General features: G+C 41.0%; 1 protein-coding gene across 1 annotated transcript in view; it reads right to left on the reverse strand.

The window, feature by feature from the left end:
• Kctd16 (potassium channel tetramerization domain containing 16) overlaps positions 1-12,242 on the reverse strand; it is a 273,700-nt gene that overhangs the window by 166,733 nt on the left and 94,725 nt on the right. The window lies entirely within an intron of this gene.

Below are 12,242 nucleotides of genomic sequence, written 5' to 3' on the forward strand. Positions count from 1 at the left end.
GTGTACTGATGGGGTGGGCTGCTGTGATACAAAGAAAGGGGATGCTTTTCTGGGCTAGCAGACCAAAGGCAATTATAATTGTGGAGCCTAACCTTTCCTTCCAGATATTAAAAGGCTGCCCTGGTTCCCACCTAAGCCCACCGTATCTTATGTTATCCTCTTTGTACTAATAGGTACACAATAATGTGCTGGTAAGAGAGGAAGAGGCTGTTTAAGAGACCAAGCCAGGCAGACCATCTGTCAGCATGATTTATGTTCTGGTTAACATTCGGCTGTTCTCTCCTTAGCATGGCAAATGCATCCAACACCTCACCTTTTTAAGCTATAGCACGCTGAGCCAAGATTAGCTATATACCTTAATCCTTAATGACACTTGTGGGCTTTGAATCTCCCCGAAGCTCTGTTCAGTAACCTTCTTGGCTAGGAATTTGGGATAGAAGTTGGTTGCAGCTGCAGTAGCAGCAGTATTCATGACAGGGTCTATTGCATGAATAGACTCAGCGTGTGTTAGGTCTCTGTAATAGAAAGGCTATTTAATCCAGTCAATTCAGCACTGGTGTATTGAAGGCCTGGAGATGCCAATCTAAACTGGTGGGCTTGTTAGAAATGGGGTCAGCTTGTACTAGTCACAAACTTTAAAATTTGGGTGTAATTTAAACTCAAAGCCTTAGTTGCTTTATTTAAAAACTGTATGTTAGACTATTAAGTGAAATAATGACATCTGGAGGAGTAGCTCAGTGTACACTAGCCTAGGATGGATAAGGCTCTGGATTCAGTATCCAGTACACACTCACAGACACACACACGAGAGAGAGAGAGAGAGAGAGAGAGAGAGAGAGAGAGAGAGAGAGAGAGAGAGAGAGAGACAGAGAGAGACAGAGAGAGAGAAAGACAGAGAGAGACAGAGAGAGAAACAAAGAGAGAGAGACAGAGAAAAACAGAGAGAAAGAAAAACAGAAAGAGAGACAGAGAGAGAGAGTAGGAGGAGGAGAAAAAATCCAGGATTATATTTGAAAACACAGATTGAAGATCCCTCACCTAACAATCTGAAATCCAAAATGTTAAAATTCACAAAATTTTAGGATGCTTACATAATACCACAAGCAGAAAATTCCTTAATATGAAAATTTATTTCATATACAAATGATTTCAAATACAGCATGAAATTGTCTCCAGGCTATGGTAGCACATGTATAGGAAACATGACTGAATTTTGCATTTAGGCTTGTGTCCCATTCCTGAAATAGCTCACTATGTACATTAAAATATTATAACTTCCACTCCTACAGCAAATCCAAATTCTAAATATATTTCTGATCTCAGGTATTTCAGATAGGGGGTGGTCATCCAAGTAAAAAGTCATCAGCAATTTTAGGATATTAGAATTATTTTTCCAAATAAAATCAGAGGAAAGAAATCTTACTTTGGTTCTGGTATGTTAGAAAATAGTGTTGAACTGAATGGTCTGCTCACAACACATCAAAGATATTCCCAGCCTCTGTAAACAACAGTTGAAATATCTAGCCTTGTCTCTAAGCCTTTAGAAAGGTTTTTAGCAATGGAGAAGACTCTGTGTAGCCATGGAGTTAGAAGGTGAGATGCATTAATGCCAACAGCTGGGCTTTCACTGCCCATCAATCCCAGCTTTGCCTGTCCTGGTCCAAATCAAGCAGAAAATTGAGAAAGCAATGTGCTCACGTCAGGGCAAAGGGTCCCAGTAGGTTTATATCCCTCCAAGCACCGCAAAGCCAGCAGGAATACCATCTTCACTGACATTCACGGCAGAGAGGTTGTGAACCTAGAACATAGCTCCACCAGCAGTAGTTACAGGGGGTGACAACAGAACAAGAAAAAGATTCACAGTTCTGACTACTGGTGAGGTGTGGAGAGGGAAGAAATGGCCATGGTTCTGGTAGATTCTTCTATTGCAACAGCCAGAATGGAACTGCAAAATCACTGTTGCTTCCTCTTGCCTGGAGTTTCTACTCTAAGCACGAGTATAGCAATGATTTAGGAACACTGCTGTGCTCTGGGACAATGGTCTTGAACCCTGTCACTTGTATTGTTTAAATAAAACACTGATTGGTCAGTAGCCAGGGAGGAAGTAGAGGTGGGGCAACAAGAACAGGAGCATTCTGGGAAGAGGAAAGACTCAGTCTGCAGTCGTCACCCAGACAAAGAGGAGCAAAATGAGAATGCCTCACTGATAAAAGGTACCAAGCCATACAGCTAACATAGACATGAATGTAATGTAAGTTCTAAGAGTTAATTAGAAGCCTGAGCTAATAGGCCAACAAGTTTATAATTAATGTAGACTCCTTGTGTATTTCTTTGGGACTGAACAGCTGTAGGCCATAAGCCTTAAACAAGAGTATTTTTCCACAATAAGCAATTTGGAAAGTTTGGATTCTTCTGAGATTTCTACCTGGCCTACAGAAAGGCTCTTTCTTGCCTTATCTATACAGGGACTTTTTCAGCATACATGAATTCCTGCTTTTTTTGTTTTTTTGCCTTTTTCTTAGAAAGACTTAGTCCACTCATGGCCTAGAGGTGCAGTCAGTGAGAAAGCTTCACCTAGTCACAGGGATCCTAGGTTGTAGGCTTAGAATTATATAGAATTATAAAATAGAAAGGAGAGAGAGAGGGAGAGAGAGGGAGAGAGAGGGGGGGTTGAAAGAAAGAAAAAGAGAGAGGAATAAAGAAAGAAAAAAAGAAAGAGGAAGGATGGAAGGAAAGAAAGAAAGACTGATACTAGTCCAGTTGAATTAGAGTCCATCCTGACACCACATTTTAACTTATTTCTTCAAATGCCATCTCCAAATAGAGTCATATTCTGAGTCAGTGAAGGTTAGGACCCCAACCTACAAACTTTAGAAATATCACCCAGATCACATGACCACCTTGGTTTGTAGATCTTCTGACCATCCTCAGCCCAAGTACTTCCCACTCTAGTCCGTGGAAGGGTTGACCCAATTCAGACATCATGGAGTCTTGTCTGTGAATTTGGAACTAGAGTCAATAGTGTGGTCCATCATTTTAACCTCTTGCTCTAAGGAAGTCTAAACTGGAATTTCCTACATGTCAGATAATGCAAACTCATCAAGGCAATAGACAAAAATCAGGGTGGCAAGTCTGAGAAAGCAACGCTCAGAGGAAGAAAAAAGACTTGACACTTTCAGTGGTTTTGAAGTGTTTGCTTCTAGCACCCCCAAAGAACTTTTGGCCCTTCTGTTCTGTGATATTCCCCTCTCCTGATGAAAGAAAGTACCCCAGAGGAAGTAGGGGTGAGGATGAGGATGTGAGTGTCTAGATAGTCACAGCCCTGCTTCTCAGCTCATCTTGAGAGGAGCCAGAGACAGTATTTGCCTTTGCTCTACTTAGTTATCAGCTCGGATCAAAGCATCTCGCCATCCCTCAGTAGATGATGCTCACGTTTGAGCACCCAGGTAGTGGTTCCAGTGCACAGTCAAATCTCCGTCACTTTCTCTGAAGCTCGCCTGCTTCAGCTTCTCCCACTTAGAACAAAGGAGGTGTGTAGCATTACCTTCAGCACGAAAGCACACCCTAACCTTGTGGATGTGTTCTGTAGCTACGTCCTCTGAATTGAAACATCCCCTGATAGAAGAAGGTAGACTCCTGAGACCAGAGAAATAAATGAAACTTTCAAGGCTCCAGGAAAGTCCAGAAGCCCAGAACATTCATGGGTAACCTCACCAGTAAAAGCAGTCAACAATTGCCAGGGAAAGGAGACTCTAATCACACAAGATGCTTACAAGTTATAAAGGAGTACCCATGATACAGTTGGATGGGCTTTTCAATAGTCCATCTTCCTGGGATTTCTTATATGCTACAAGTAACAGCAGTAAACTCAGTAGTTCCCTAAGTTAGACTCGGGTGGAGTCATTTCTTTGCTCTGTTGCCACTTTGGTATTTAAGGTGAGTAGACAGCCGTTCCCATCTCCTCCTGGGGGGAGAAAGCCATACAACAGCAGTGACTGAACCACATTCTCCCTTCTCTTCTCCAGCCCAATCAATTCACAGTCCTTTTGGTATCATCAAAAAGAAACAGTTTTCAGTGCTTGAGAGGCCTCGTGCCTCTGAGAGTCTTCGTACTCATTCCAAAGGTCACTGCCCACATCTGAACTGCCTCATAATGAGTCACGGCTAGGTAGGGTGGAAAGAATTTTGGCTAAGACTGCACAGCACACTGGTCCTGATCTATCTGCCTTATCCATTCTGCAGCAATACTACCCATAGGCATCATTCATGTTGAACATGTTTATAACCATGGTTCCCTGTTTTTTTGGGTTGTTGTTCTACCTCAGCTAAGTTCATCTTTATCCCTTTTAAATTATTACTTTGTTTTGTTTTTCTTTAGTCTAAAGTATTTAAATGTAGGTCTTCCATTCTCTATTCCTACTGAAATACCATTTTAAAAGGTGCTAGTGGGCAAACATGGCCCTGGCAGGCCTTGCCCTTCCCCCTTCCATGTCCCTTTCGAAAACCATAGATTACATCCCTAAAGCCACCAAGGTCTATTCCCTTATTTGACCACTTCCTCCACATAAAGCTGATCACCAAGGTCTAGCTATCTAAGTATTGAAGTCCAGCAATCAAAAGCCCCCTTTGACTCAGCTAATTAACATGCCCAATCAAAGCAAACGTACTCTTCCTAGTATAGGGCTTTCCCCTTTCCCCTTTATAAACTGCCATTTGCCTATGGGCCAGGTCTGCTGCCTGCCACTTTATCCAGAGGCAATCCTTTATCCCTCTGGGGCAAATATACCTCCCACCTGCCCCCCTTTCTTGCTTCCCCCTTTCCCCTATTTCCTATCTCCCTATCTCCTATCCCCTGTCTTTGTCCCTCTGTAACTCCAGTCCTTTCCCCATTTTGAGCCAGGTCATTTATATCCAAATGGGAAGAATTTCAATGGCACCACCGGGGAAGCAGTACCATAATGGCGTACTGTTGACACCAAATGGTGGCACTGGTGTATTTACTGGGATAAGGTATTTTCAGGTAAGCTTACAGCCATGGCACCCTGGTCCAAGTTGTTACACACTCTCCACCTACCACAGACTTAATTCCTGCCTGCTCTCTTGTGTTCTCTTTCTAGGCTTCAAATGACAATTAAGTTTACGCTCCCACATTTAACCAGCTCATGTGAAATGGAGGGTTGGAGCTGGAGAGGTATGGTTTCTTCAAAGTCAAAGAGCCAATATCCAACCTGGGTCTCATCATGTAAACAATTTCCATATTCCATAGCACCCTGATAGCCATTCCATAGGCTGCGTTTCTGTTCCCTGGAACAGCTAACCCAAAGAGAACCAATTTGATTAAAAACAAAGAACTGGAGACATAATCAATGATTGACCTTTTAATCATTCTCTCTGTGTCAAATTGTACAATGTGTTCTATCCTCCATATGCAATCCCGGAGTCAGCTTTTTATATCACTTTTATATCATCTTAGAGATGAGAGCAAATGCTTTTACTGAACATGTGAATTTCAGACCTAGAATCAAAAACATGAGCTCTTGAATAGTTAAGTTATCCTTTCTTTGATACTGTATTTAAAATTCAATAATAAATATTCAGAAAGCCGGAGTCAGTTAAGCTGGTTCTATCCAGAAAAAAAAATATATCAGTGGGTGAAGCTTGTGAATTTGTTAACAGGTCCAGAAATAGGCTGGGGAAGGGAAGCTGCAGGCCACAAAAGCAGCCATGCTGGGGGCTCTCAATTAGTTCTTCTACACCAAGGATACAATGTAGCACATGGGTGAAGGTCCCTGTCACTCCCTACCCTAAAATTCCTGTGGGTCTGCCATTCACGCTCCATTTCATTCAGAAACATTTACTGTACTTATTGCAACTCTTCACGTTGTTTTTAAAAACTAGCTCCTCTGGTTTTTGTTTTGTTTGCTTGTTTGTTTTAATTTCTTTTCTTCCTTCAGCTTATTCTCTCGGAATCCTACACAGGGTCCTTCAGAATCCACTGTGCTCTCTCATTCTTCCCTGTCTCTGCACTTTTTATACTGGCCACTTCCCAATGAGCCTTGGGAGCAGGAGTTCTCCTGACTCACACCTTTTGCCCTTGGACAAACGGCTACTGTCTGTGCTGCAATATCCTCACGTTTGGAAAGTACTGAAACCTGCCTCCCAGTGTTGGTGGGAAAGTTAACTGAAAACACAATGCCACAGAATAATTCAATGGATAAAATATCACCAACAGGAACAATAACACATTAAATAAAAGCAGAAAATGAAATTAAGTGGAGCCTTTGAGGTTTCTCATTCCCATCTACATGAATCCTAAAAGTATCTAAAACTCAAATTAGGTTGTTGAAGATCCCAAAAGATAACCTTTCTGGGGTGCTAACTGCTAAGCATCCGATAGCTAAAGGAAGCATCAAGTTAGATTTTCTTCATAGAATGATACTCTAAGGGGTAATTTCCATGCTGTGAAAAATTACAGAACTTTATCAATGATTCCTTATTCACAGGGTCAAGATCACATTGGGCAAACATTTCTAAGCACCTATTGTTCATAGATACTCTGGCAAGAAACAATGAGAAAGATACAAACAAAACCTAAATCATATCTAACATTCTAAAGAGTGTAGGGGTTTTCTGAGGATCCAGACTACATGTTCTCTAGGATTCACATCTCCCTGGGTATACACATGCTTTACTCCTGGCCCTGGGGACGCTGGGAGGAAGGGAATCCCTAGTTCAAGCCAGTCCTGTATCAAAGGATTTCCTTATAAAATGCTTTGATTGGGTTTTTCTTTTTTGAGAATTTTGTAGTATGTGGGGGTTTAGAATTAATTTATTTTATATGTATGAGAATTTTTCCTACATTGCATATGCTCACTATGTGCATGCCTGCTGCCCATGGAGATGAGAAGGTACCAGAATCCCTGGGAATGGAGCTTTGAGCCACCATGCAGGTACTAGGCACCTTACCAGGTCCTCTGCAAGAACAGCAAGTGCTTTTGACTGCTGAGCCATCTTTCCATTCCCTTAACACAATGTGTCCTGATCATATTTACCCCTTCCTCTCCTCACCAACCAACTTTATGTTCTTCTTTTTAAAATCCATCTAGTCCAATTTGTATTGCTCTAACTCTTGGGTATGTGATCTTCCCCTGGAGTGTGGTTTACTTACCAGGAGCTACACTCTTAAAAACTAACTCTACTCTGGATAGCAACTACCAATTACCTGTAGCTTCTCAGATTGGGGAGGGGGGGATTCCATGCCCATCTTTCCTCTATTTTGGGATTTTTGTCTTGTTTGAGCTTCCATAGGCCTTGTGCATACTGTCACAGCTTCTATGAGTTCACATGTAGCCATCATTCTGTATACAGAAAGCACAGATTCCTTTCCATCATCCGCAGCCTCTGAGGTTTACAGTCTTTCTGCCATCTCTTCAGCAATGATCCCTGCATTTAGGGAGAAGGGGGTGTGATGCACTCTTTAGGGCTGAGTATTCTTCAGTGTCTTGTTTGTTTATTTGTTTGTTTGATTGTTTTTCAAGACAGGGTTTCTTTGTAGCTTTGCAGCCTGTCCTGAAACTAGCTCTGTAGATCAGGCTGTCCTTGAACTCACAGGGATCCTCCTGTTTCTGTCTCCTGGATGCTGGGATTAAAGGCATGTACCACCTCTGCCTGTCTCTGCAGTGTCGTATTCTCTGCATCTTAAGCCATTGTGGAATTCTTTGCTCATCACCATCTCCTTACAGACATCATCATCTCCTGCAAACAAACATCGCCATCTCCTTACAAACAGACATCACCATCTCCTTACAAACAGACATCACCACCTACTACAATTCTCTGATAAGAACTGAGAGAGATGCATTAATTTTTGGATATAACAATGTCTTAGTAGTCAATTTTATTTTTATTTGTCAGAATAATAGTAGTATTTTCTCTCCTAGTGTCTATGACTGTCTAGTCATAGATTCTTGGCCTGACAATGGTGCCAGGTATGGATTTCTTTTTGTGCAGTGGGACTTAAAATCAATCATAAAGTGGCTGGGTACTCCCGTGATGTTCCTGCCACTATTGCTCCAGTAGGCATGTCCTTCCAGGCCAGCTGTTTCTGTTGCTGGGAAAGTACACAATTGGTTAGGGCTGATGGTTACTTATAGTATGCATAGCACCTTCTAGCATATGAAAGCTTATCAATAGGGATGAAGCTTCCAGGTCAGCACCAGCTTGATTTCTCAATGGCCTCTGAATCAAGTATGCTGCATTTGCTTCAAGTTCTGATAGGTAACCAATAGCATTATCAAGACCTATGTTTCAGAGTAACCCATTATTGGCACTGAGATTCATATTTACTAGTCTATAGCATCTGATAGAGTTATTGTTTCCTCATTATAGACTTCATTTTAACTCTTTTCATATGTACATGTAGATAGACAAATTAGATAGAAAGATGATAGATAGCTAGATATGATAGACAGAGAGAGAGTGGGGAGGGGGAGGCAGAAGGAGAGAGAGAGAGAGAGGAAAGCTTCAAACTAGCAAGTTTTCATAGGACTTTTTTCAAAAGGTCCTTATTGTTATCTCTGTATTCCTTTCTCTACCTCCCATCCCAGTTTAAGTCTGCTTGCTCTATTATTCCCCCTTAACCCTTTATGCCACTGCATTCTGTATCCTTTCTGTTGAAAACTCTGCTGCTGTGTCCCCTTAACTAATCCTGACCTCTATGGCTATTCTAAACGACATCTGAAGATTTCTTTACCTTTATTTTGTTCAGTGCTTTTGGAGTCCAGCTTCATGGGGTTTCTATCCACTTATTTCTCTACATTTAATCCTTCTTTATGACTTCAGGGAAAATAAACATTTTATTCCTATATCATTTAATTCAAGGCCCTCTATAATCTTGTGGGTCCTATCTTCCTGGATCTTCTTCTTGGTCCTGTCTTCCTGGATCATCCTCACGATGCATTCCGAACTATTTTCCACTCCATGAACATAACGTGTCCTTACTCTATGCATCCCATGTGGGAATATGTCCTGCTTTCACTATTCTAGCCAACTTCTGCTTTGTGTCTAGGATGCACGCTTCCTTGTATAAAATTCCTAGGGTTCGTTCTTCGGCTTCACTCAGTCACGTTGTTTATGACTTCATCATCCCTCAGTGTAGGTTTTCGTTAACAGGATCTCTCTCCTTCACCTCACATCCTCTGAAATTACCACCATGTCGGTGATGGGTTAGATGATCAGTAAGTATTTATTGCAGACTTGAATGTACAAAGTCAATTATAGCTTGCATATTATATGGCAAAGTGTTCTGCGTATTACAAAATGCTTCCTGTCACATTATCTCAGTGAAATAGGAGAAAGGAATTCATACTCATTCAACATAACAAGTTACATACTCTAAAACCTGGGTGCCCCAATTAGCAGCAACACACAGGGCAAGTTGTAAAGATGGAAGAGAAGATATATGGAGTAAGGACTTGAAGGAAGACAAGCAAACACATATTTTATGATACCAAGTACAAAGCATCTAGGTCTGTTTTTGCAAATGTATAACTAGCTAGATCGGAAACCCAAGAGATTGCCCTCTTCCTACATGTCTATAGATTTTATGATGTAATGCCCTTCGCTTTGGGATGTGGAAAACTATCATAACTTGTACTCGGGTCATATCTGAGAGCAGCCGAATGGCTCCATTACAGACCCCCTTAGTCAGCACATTTGACTCGTTTAAAAGCAATGCAGCTGCATTGATCATGAAACAATCTGCATTGATTTCTAAGTTGGCCAACCATAAATGATTCCTGATGAGTTTTTCTGGGCTAGAGTACCTTCATTCCTTAGTGTAAAACAAATAACACTTAATTTTGTACCAGTAATAATATTATACACTTTTAATTTTTTCTTGTAACACATATTGATAAATACTATAGATAACACAATTTTAATTTTATATTATGCTTTATTATAAATATGTTATCTTCCCACTTAGTTTTCTATTCCTACATTCTTTCAATACTTGACAATATTCTAATCTTCTGCAGTTGTGTGTATCTAAAATTGTAAGTCATTGAGTAGGACTCTAAGAAACAAAAATAATAGCCTTAGTTCTTCAATATTTATGAAGTTGAGGCAAACTAGGACACATTTTATCTTTTAATAGAGAAATCTATTAAACAACCCACTTATATGTGAGTGTTTGACCCTATACCGCATTTATACTGAAATAAGACTTTTCTGTTTGATACCACCTCTCCCAAGGCCACTAGCCATAAGCTTGTTGATATAGTCTAACATGATAGGAAGACCCAATAATATATTGGTTACCATCGGCTGGATGACTTCAATCAAGTTACATAACCTTTTGAAAGTCTTACCTTAGCAGTAGCCTGAACGATAGTAATGATAGTCATGCCAGTGTTACAGGCTGGGGAGAACAGCCCACAAAGGCATACTCGGAAATCTTGTTCCCAAAGTAGAGGGCACTGACTGACTTGCTTCTGCAATTAAACAACTGTCTGAGTACCTTCCTTCAGACAATACATAAACACTTAAGGTGAAAAAATTATTGGTGGATGGAGCTAATTCTCCTTTCCAAACTGGAGGACATCTTGCACACTCAGGATGGAGGAGAAAGAAAACTGGAACCCAAGTGGAGTAACCACTCATATCCATAGCATTAACATAGAGCATAAACATTTTCATACAAAGACAGACTTGGAGCTGTGTGGGGACCACCACCCAGGACACAAGAAATAAAATCCCTGAGAGAAAGGAGAAAAGTGTGTTGAAGATCAGTGGGATCTTTTCTAGTCTTGAACATTTGGCAATCACTTCCGCCTAGGTTGTTAGGTGTTGTTCCGGTGACAAGGCTGTCAGAGAAATGAAGAGGAGCAGTTCCTCATGAGTAACGAATTAGCCTTGTTTCCCTTCTCAGTCTCACTGGGGAAGGGTCTGGGCCCAGTTCTGAAGAGTCTGTGTTAGTAATCCATTGTTCAAAATTCTGGGCCACATCAAATCACTCGGTAACGGATTAATGGAAATTACTCTGCTTTTCTTACCGATAAGATCCTACTTTGTGGTTGGCCTCCTGAGAATTCTGTGTCACCCTGCTCCATTCCTGAGACTTCATTCTGCTTCTTGGGATAGGGAATGAAAAGGCATTTCAAGAGCCTGCAGAAGACTAAACGGATCTAACTAACAAAGAGCTGGAAGCTGACATGTGAATTGGTGAAGATGCTCTGGGTATTTTTGAAGACAAAATTATCGACTTGTATCTTTGAGAGACAAATCAAAGTTCATTCAAATATTAGATTGATATGGCTGGCAGTCCCTAAATATGCTAACACAGCAAAAAGCACCACCCAATGAACTATGCTCCAGAAGGTATTGTAAAACGGGGTGTGGTTGTATGCACTGTTATGCTAAGCACTTACCAACATTACTGCCTTGTGCTATCATGACAATAGGGAACTATCCTCAGGACTGACTCATAGCAATCTTCTTGCTCCTTGTTGGTAGAGGCAATCTCTCAACATAAACACAGGAATACCTGCTACAGATGCTCAATCCCAATGTCTGCCTGACTTCTGGACCTGGTGCATGATACCAAGAGAAGTAAACCAAAGATAGGCCTTTAGCAGTGCTTCCGTCCATACTAAAACAAGTCTCAATGAAGCAACTTTTTTCATTCTATGCATGATCTGTATATCTAGACATGGTTCCAAACTTCTACAAACCACTTTAAGCCAGGAATCTTATAAGACAGAAAGTATAGGATCCTCAGTTGCCTCACCAAACCAATCCCGGGCTGCCTCTGTCTCCGGACTTCTTAGCACTAACGAATATCTATTATTTAAGCATACTTGGATTAAATTTTCTCCTATTTGCAGTGAAGGTGTTCTTACTATTGTAGCATTTAAGTCTAAAAGGATATGCTATTGTTCTTCGTGCAGCAAGAAAAATACTACCAACACTTTTTGTGGAAATAAGCCACTAGAAGAGGGAACTGGAGTCAATAGCACCGTCGATTTGATGACAACAGCACCTTCCGGGCTGCTGCCCATGAGTTCATTCCCATTTCCTTAGATTTAAAGCGTCTTTTATGGATGGGCAATATGAAATCATGCCTTAAAGAACAAATCTGTGTTAGTTATGTTGCTATCCCATCCGTCTTATCTTCCATTGACTCTTGAATGGAAGGTTGTAGAGAGTATCATCCACATACAGAGGCTCCATTCTACATTTAC

This window comes from Microtus pennsylvanicus, chromosome 4 (assembly GCF_037038515.1).
Source record: "Microtus pennsylvanicus isolate mMicPen1 chromosome 4, mMicPen1.hap1, whole genome shotgun sequence".
Taxonomy (NCBI): domain Eukaryota; kingdom Metazoa; phylum Chordata; class Mammalia; order Rodentia; family Cricetidae; genus Microtus; species Microtus pennsylvanicus.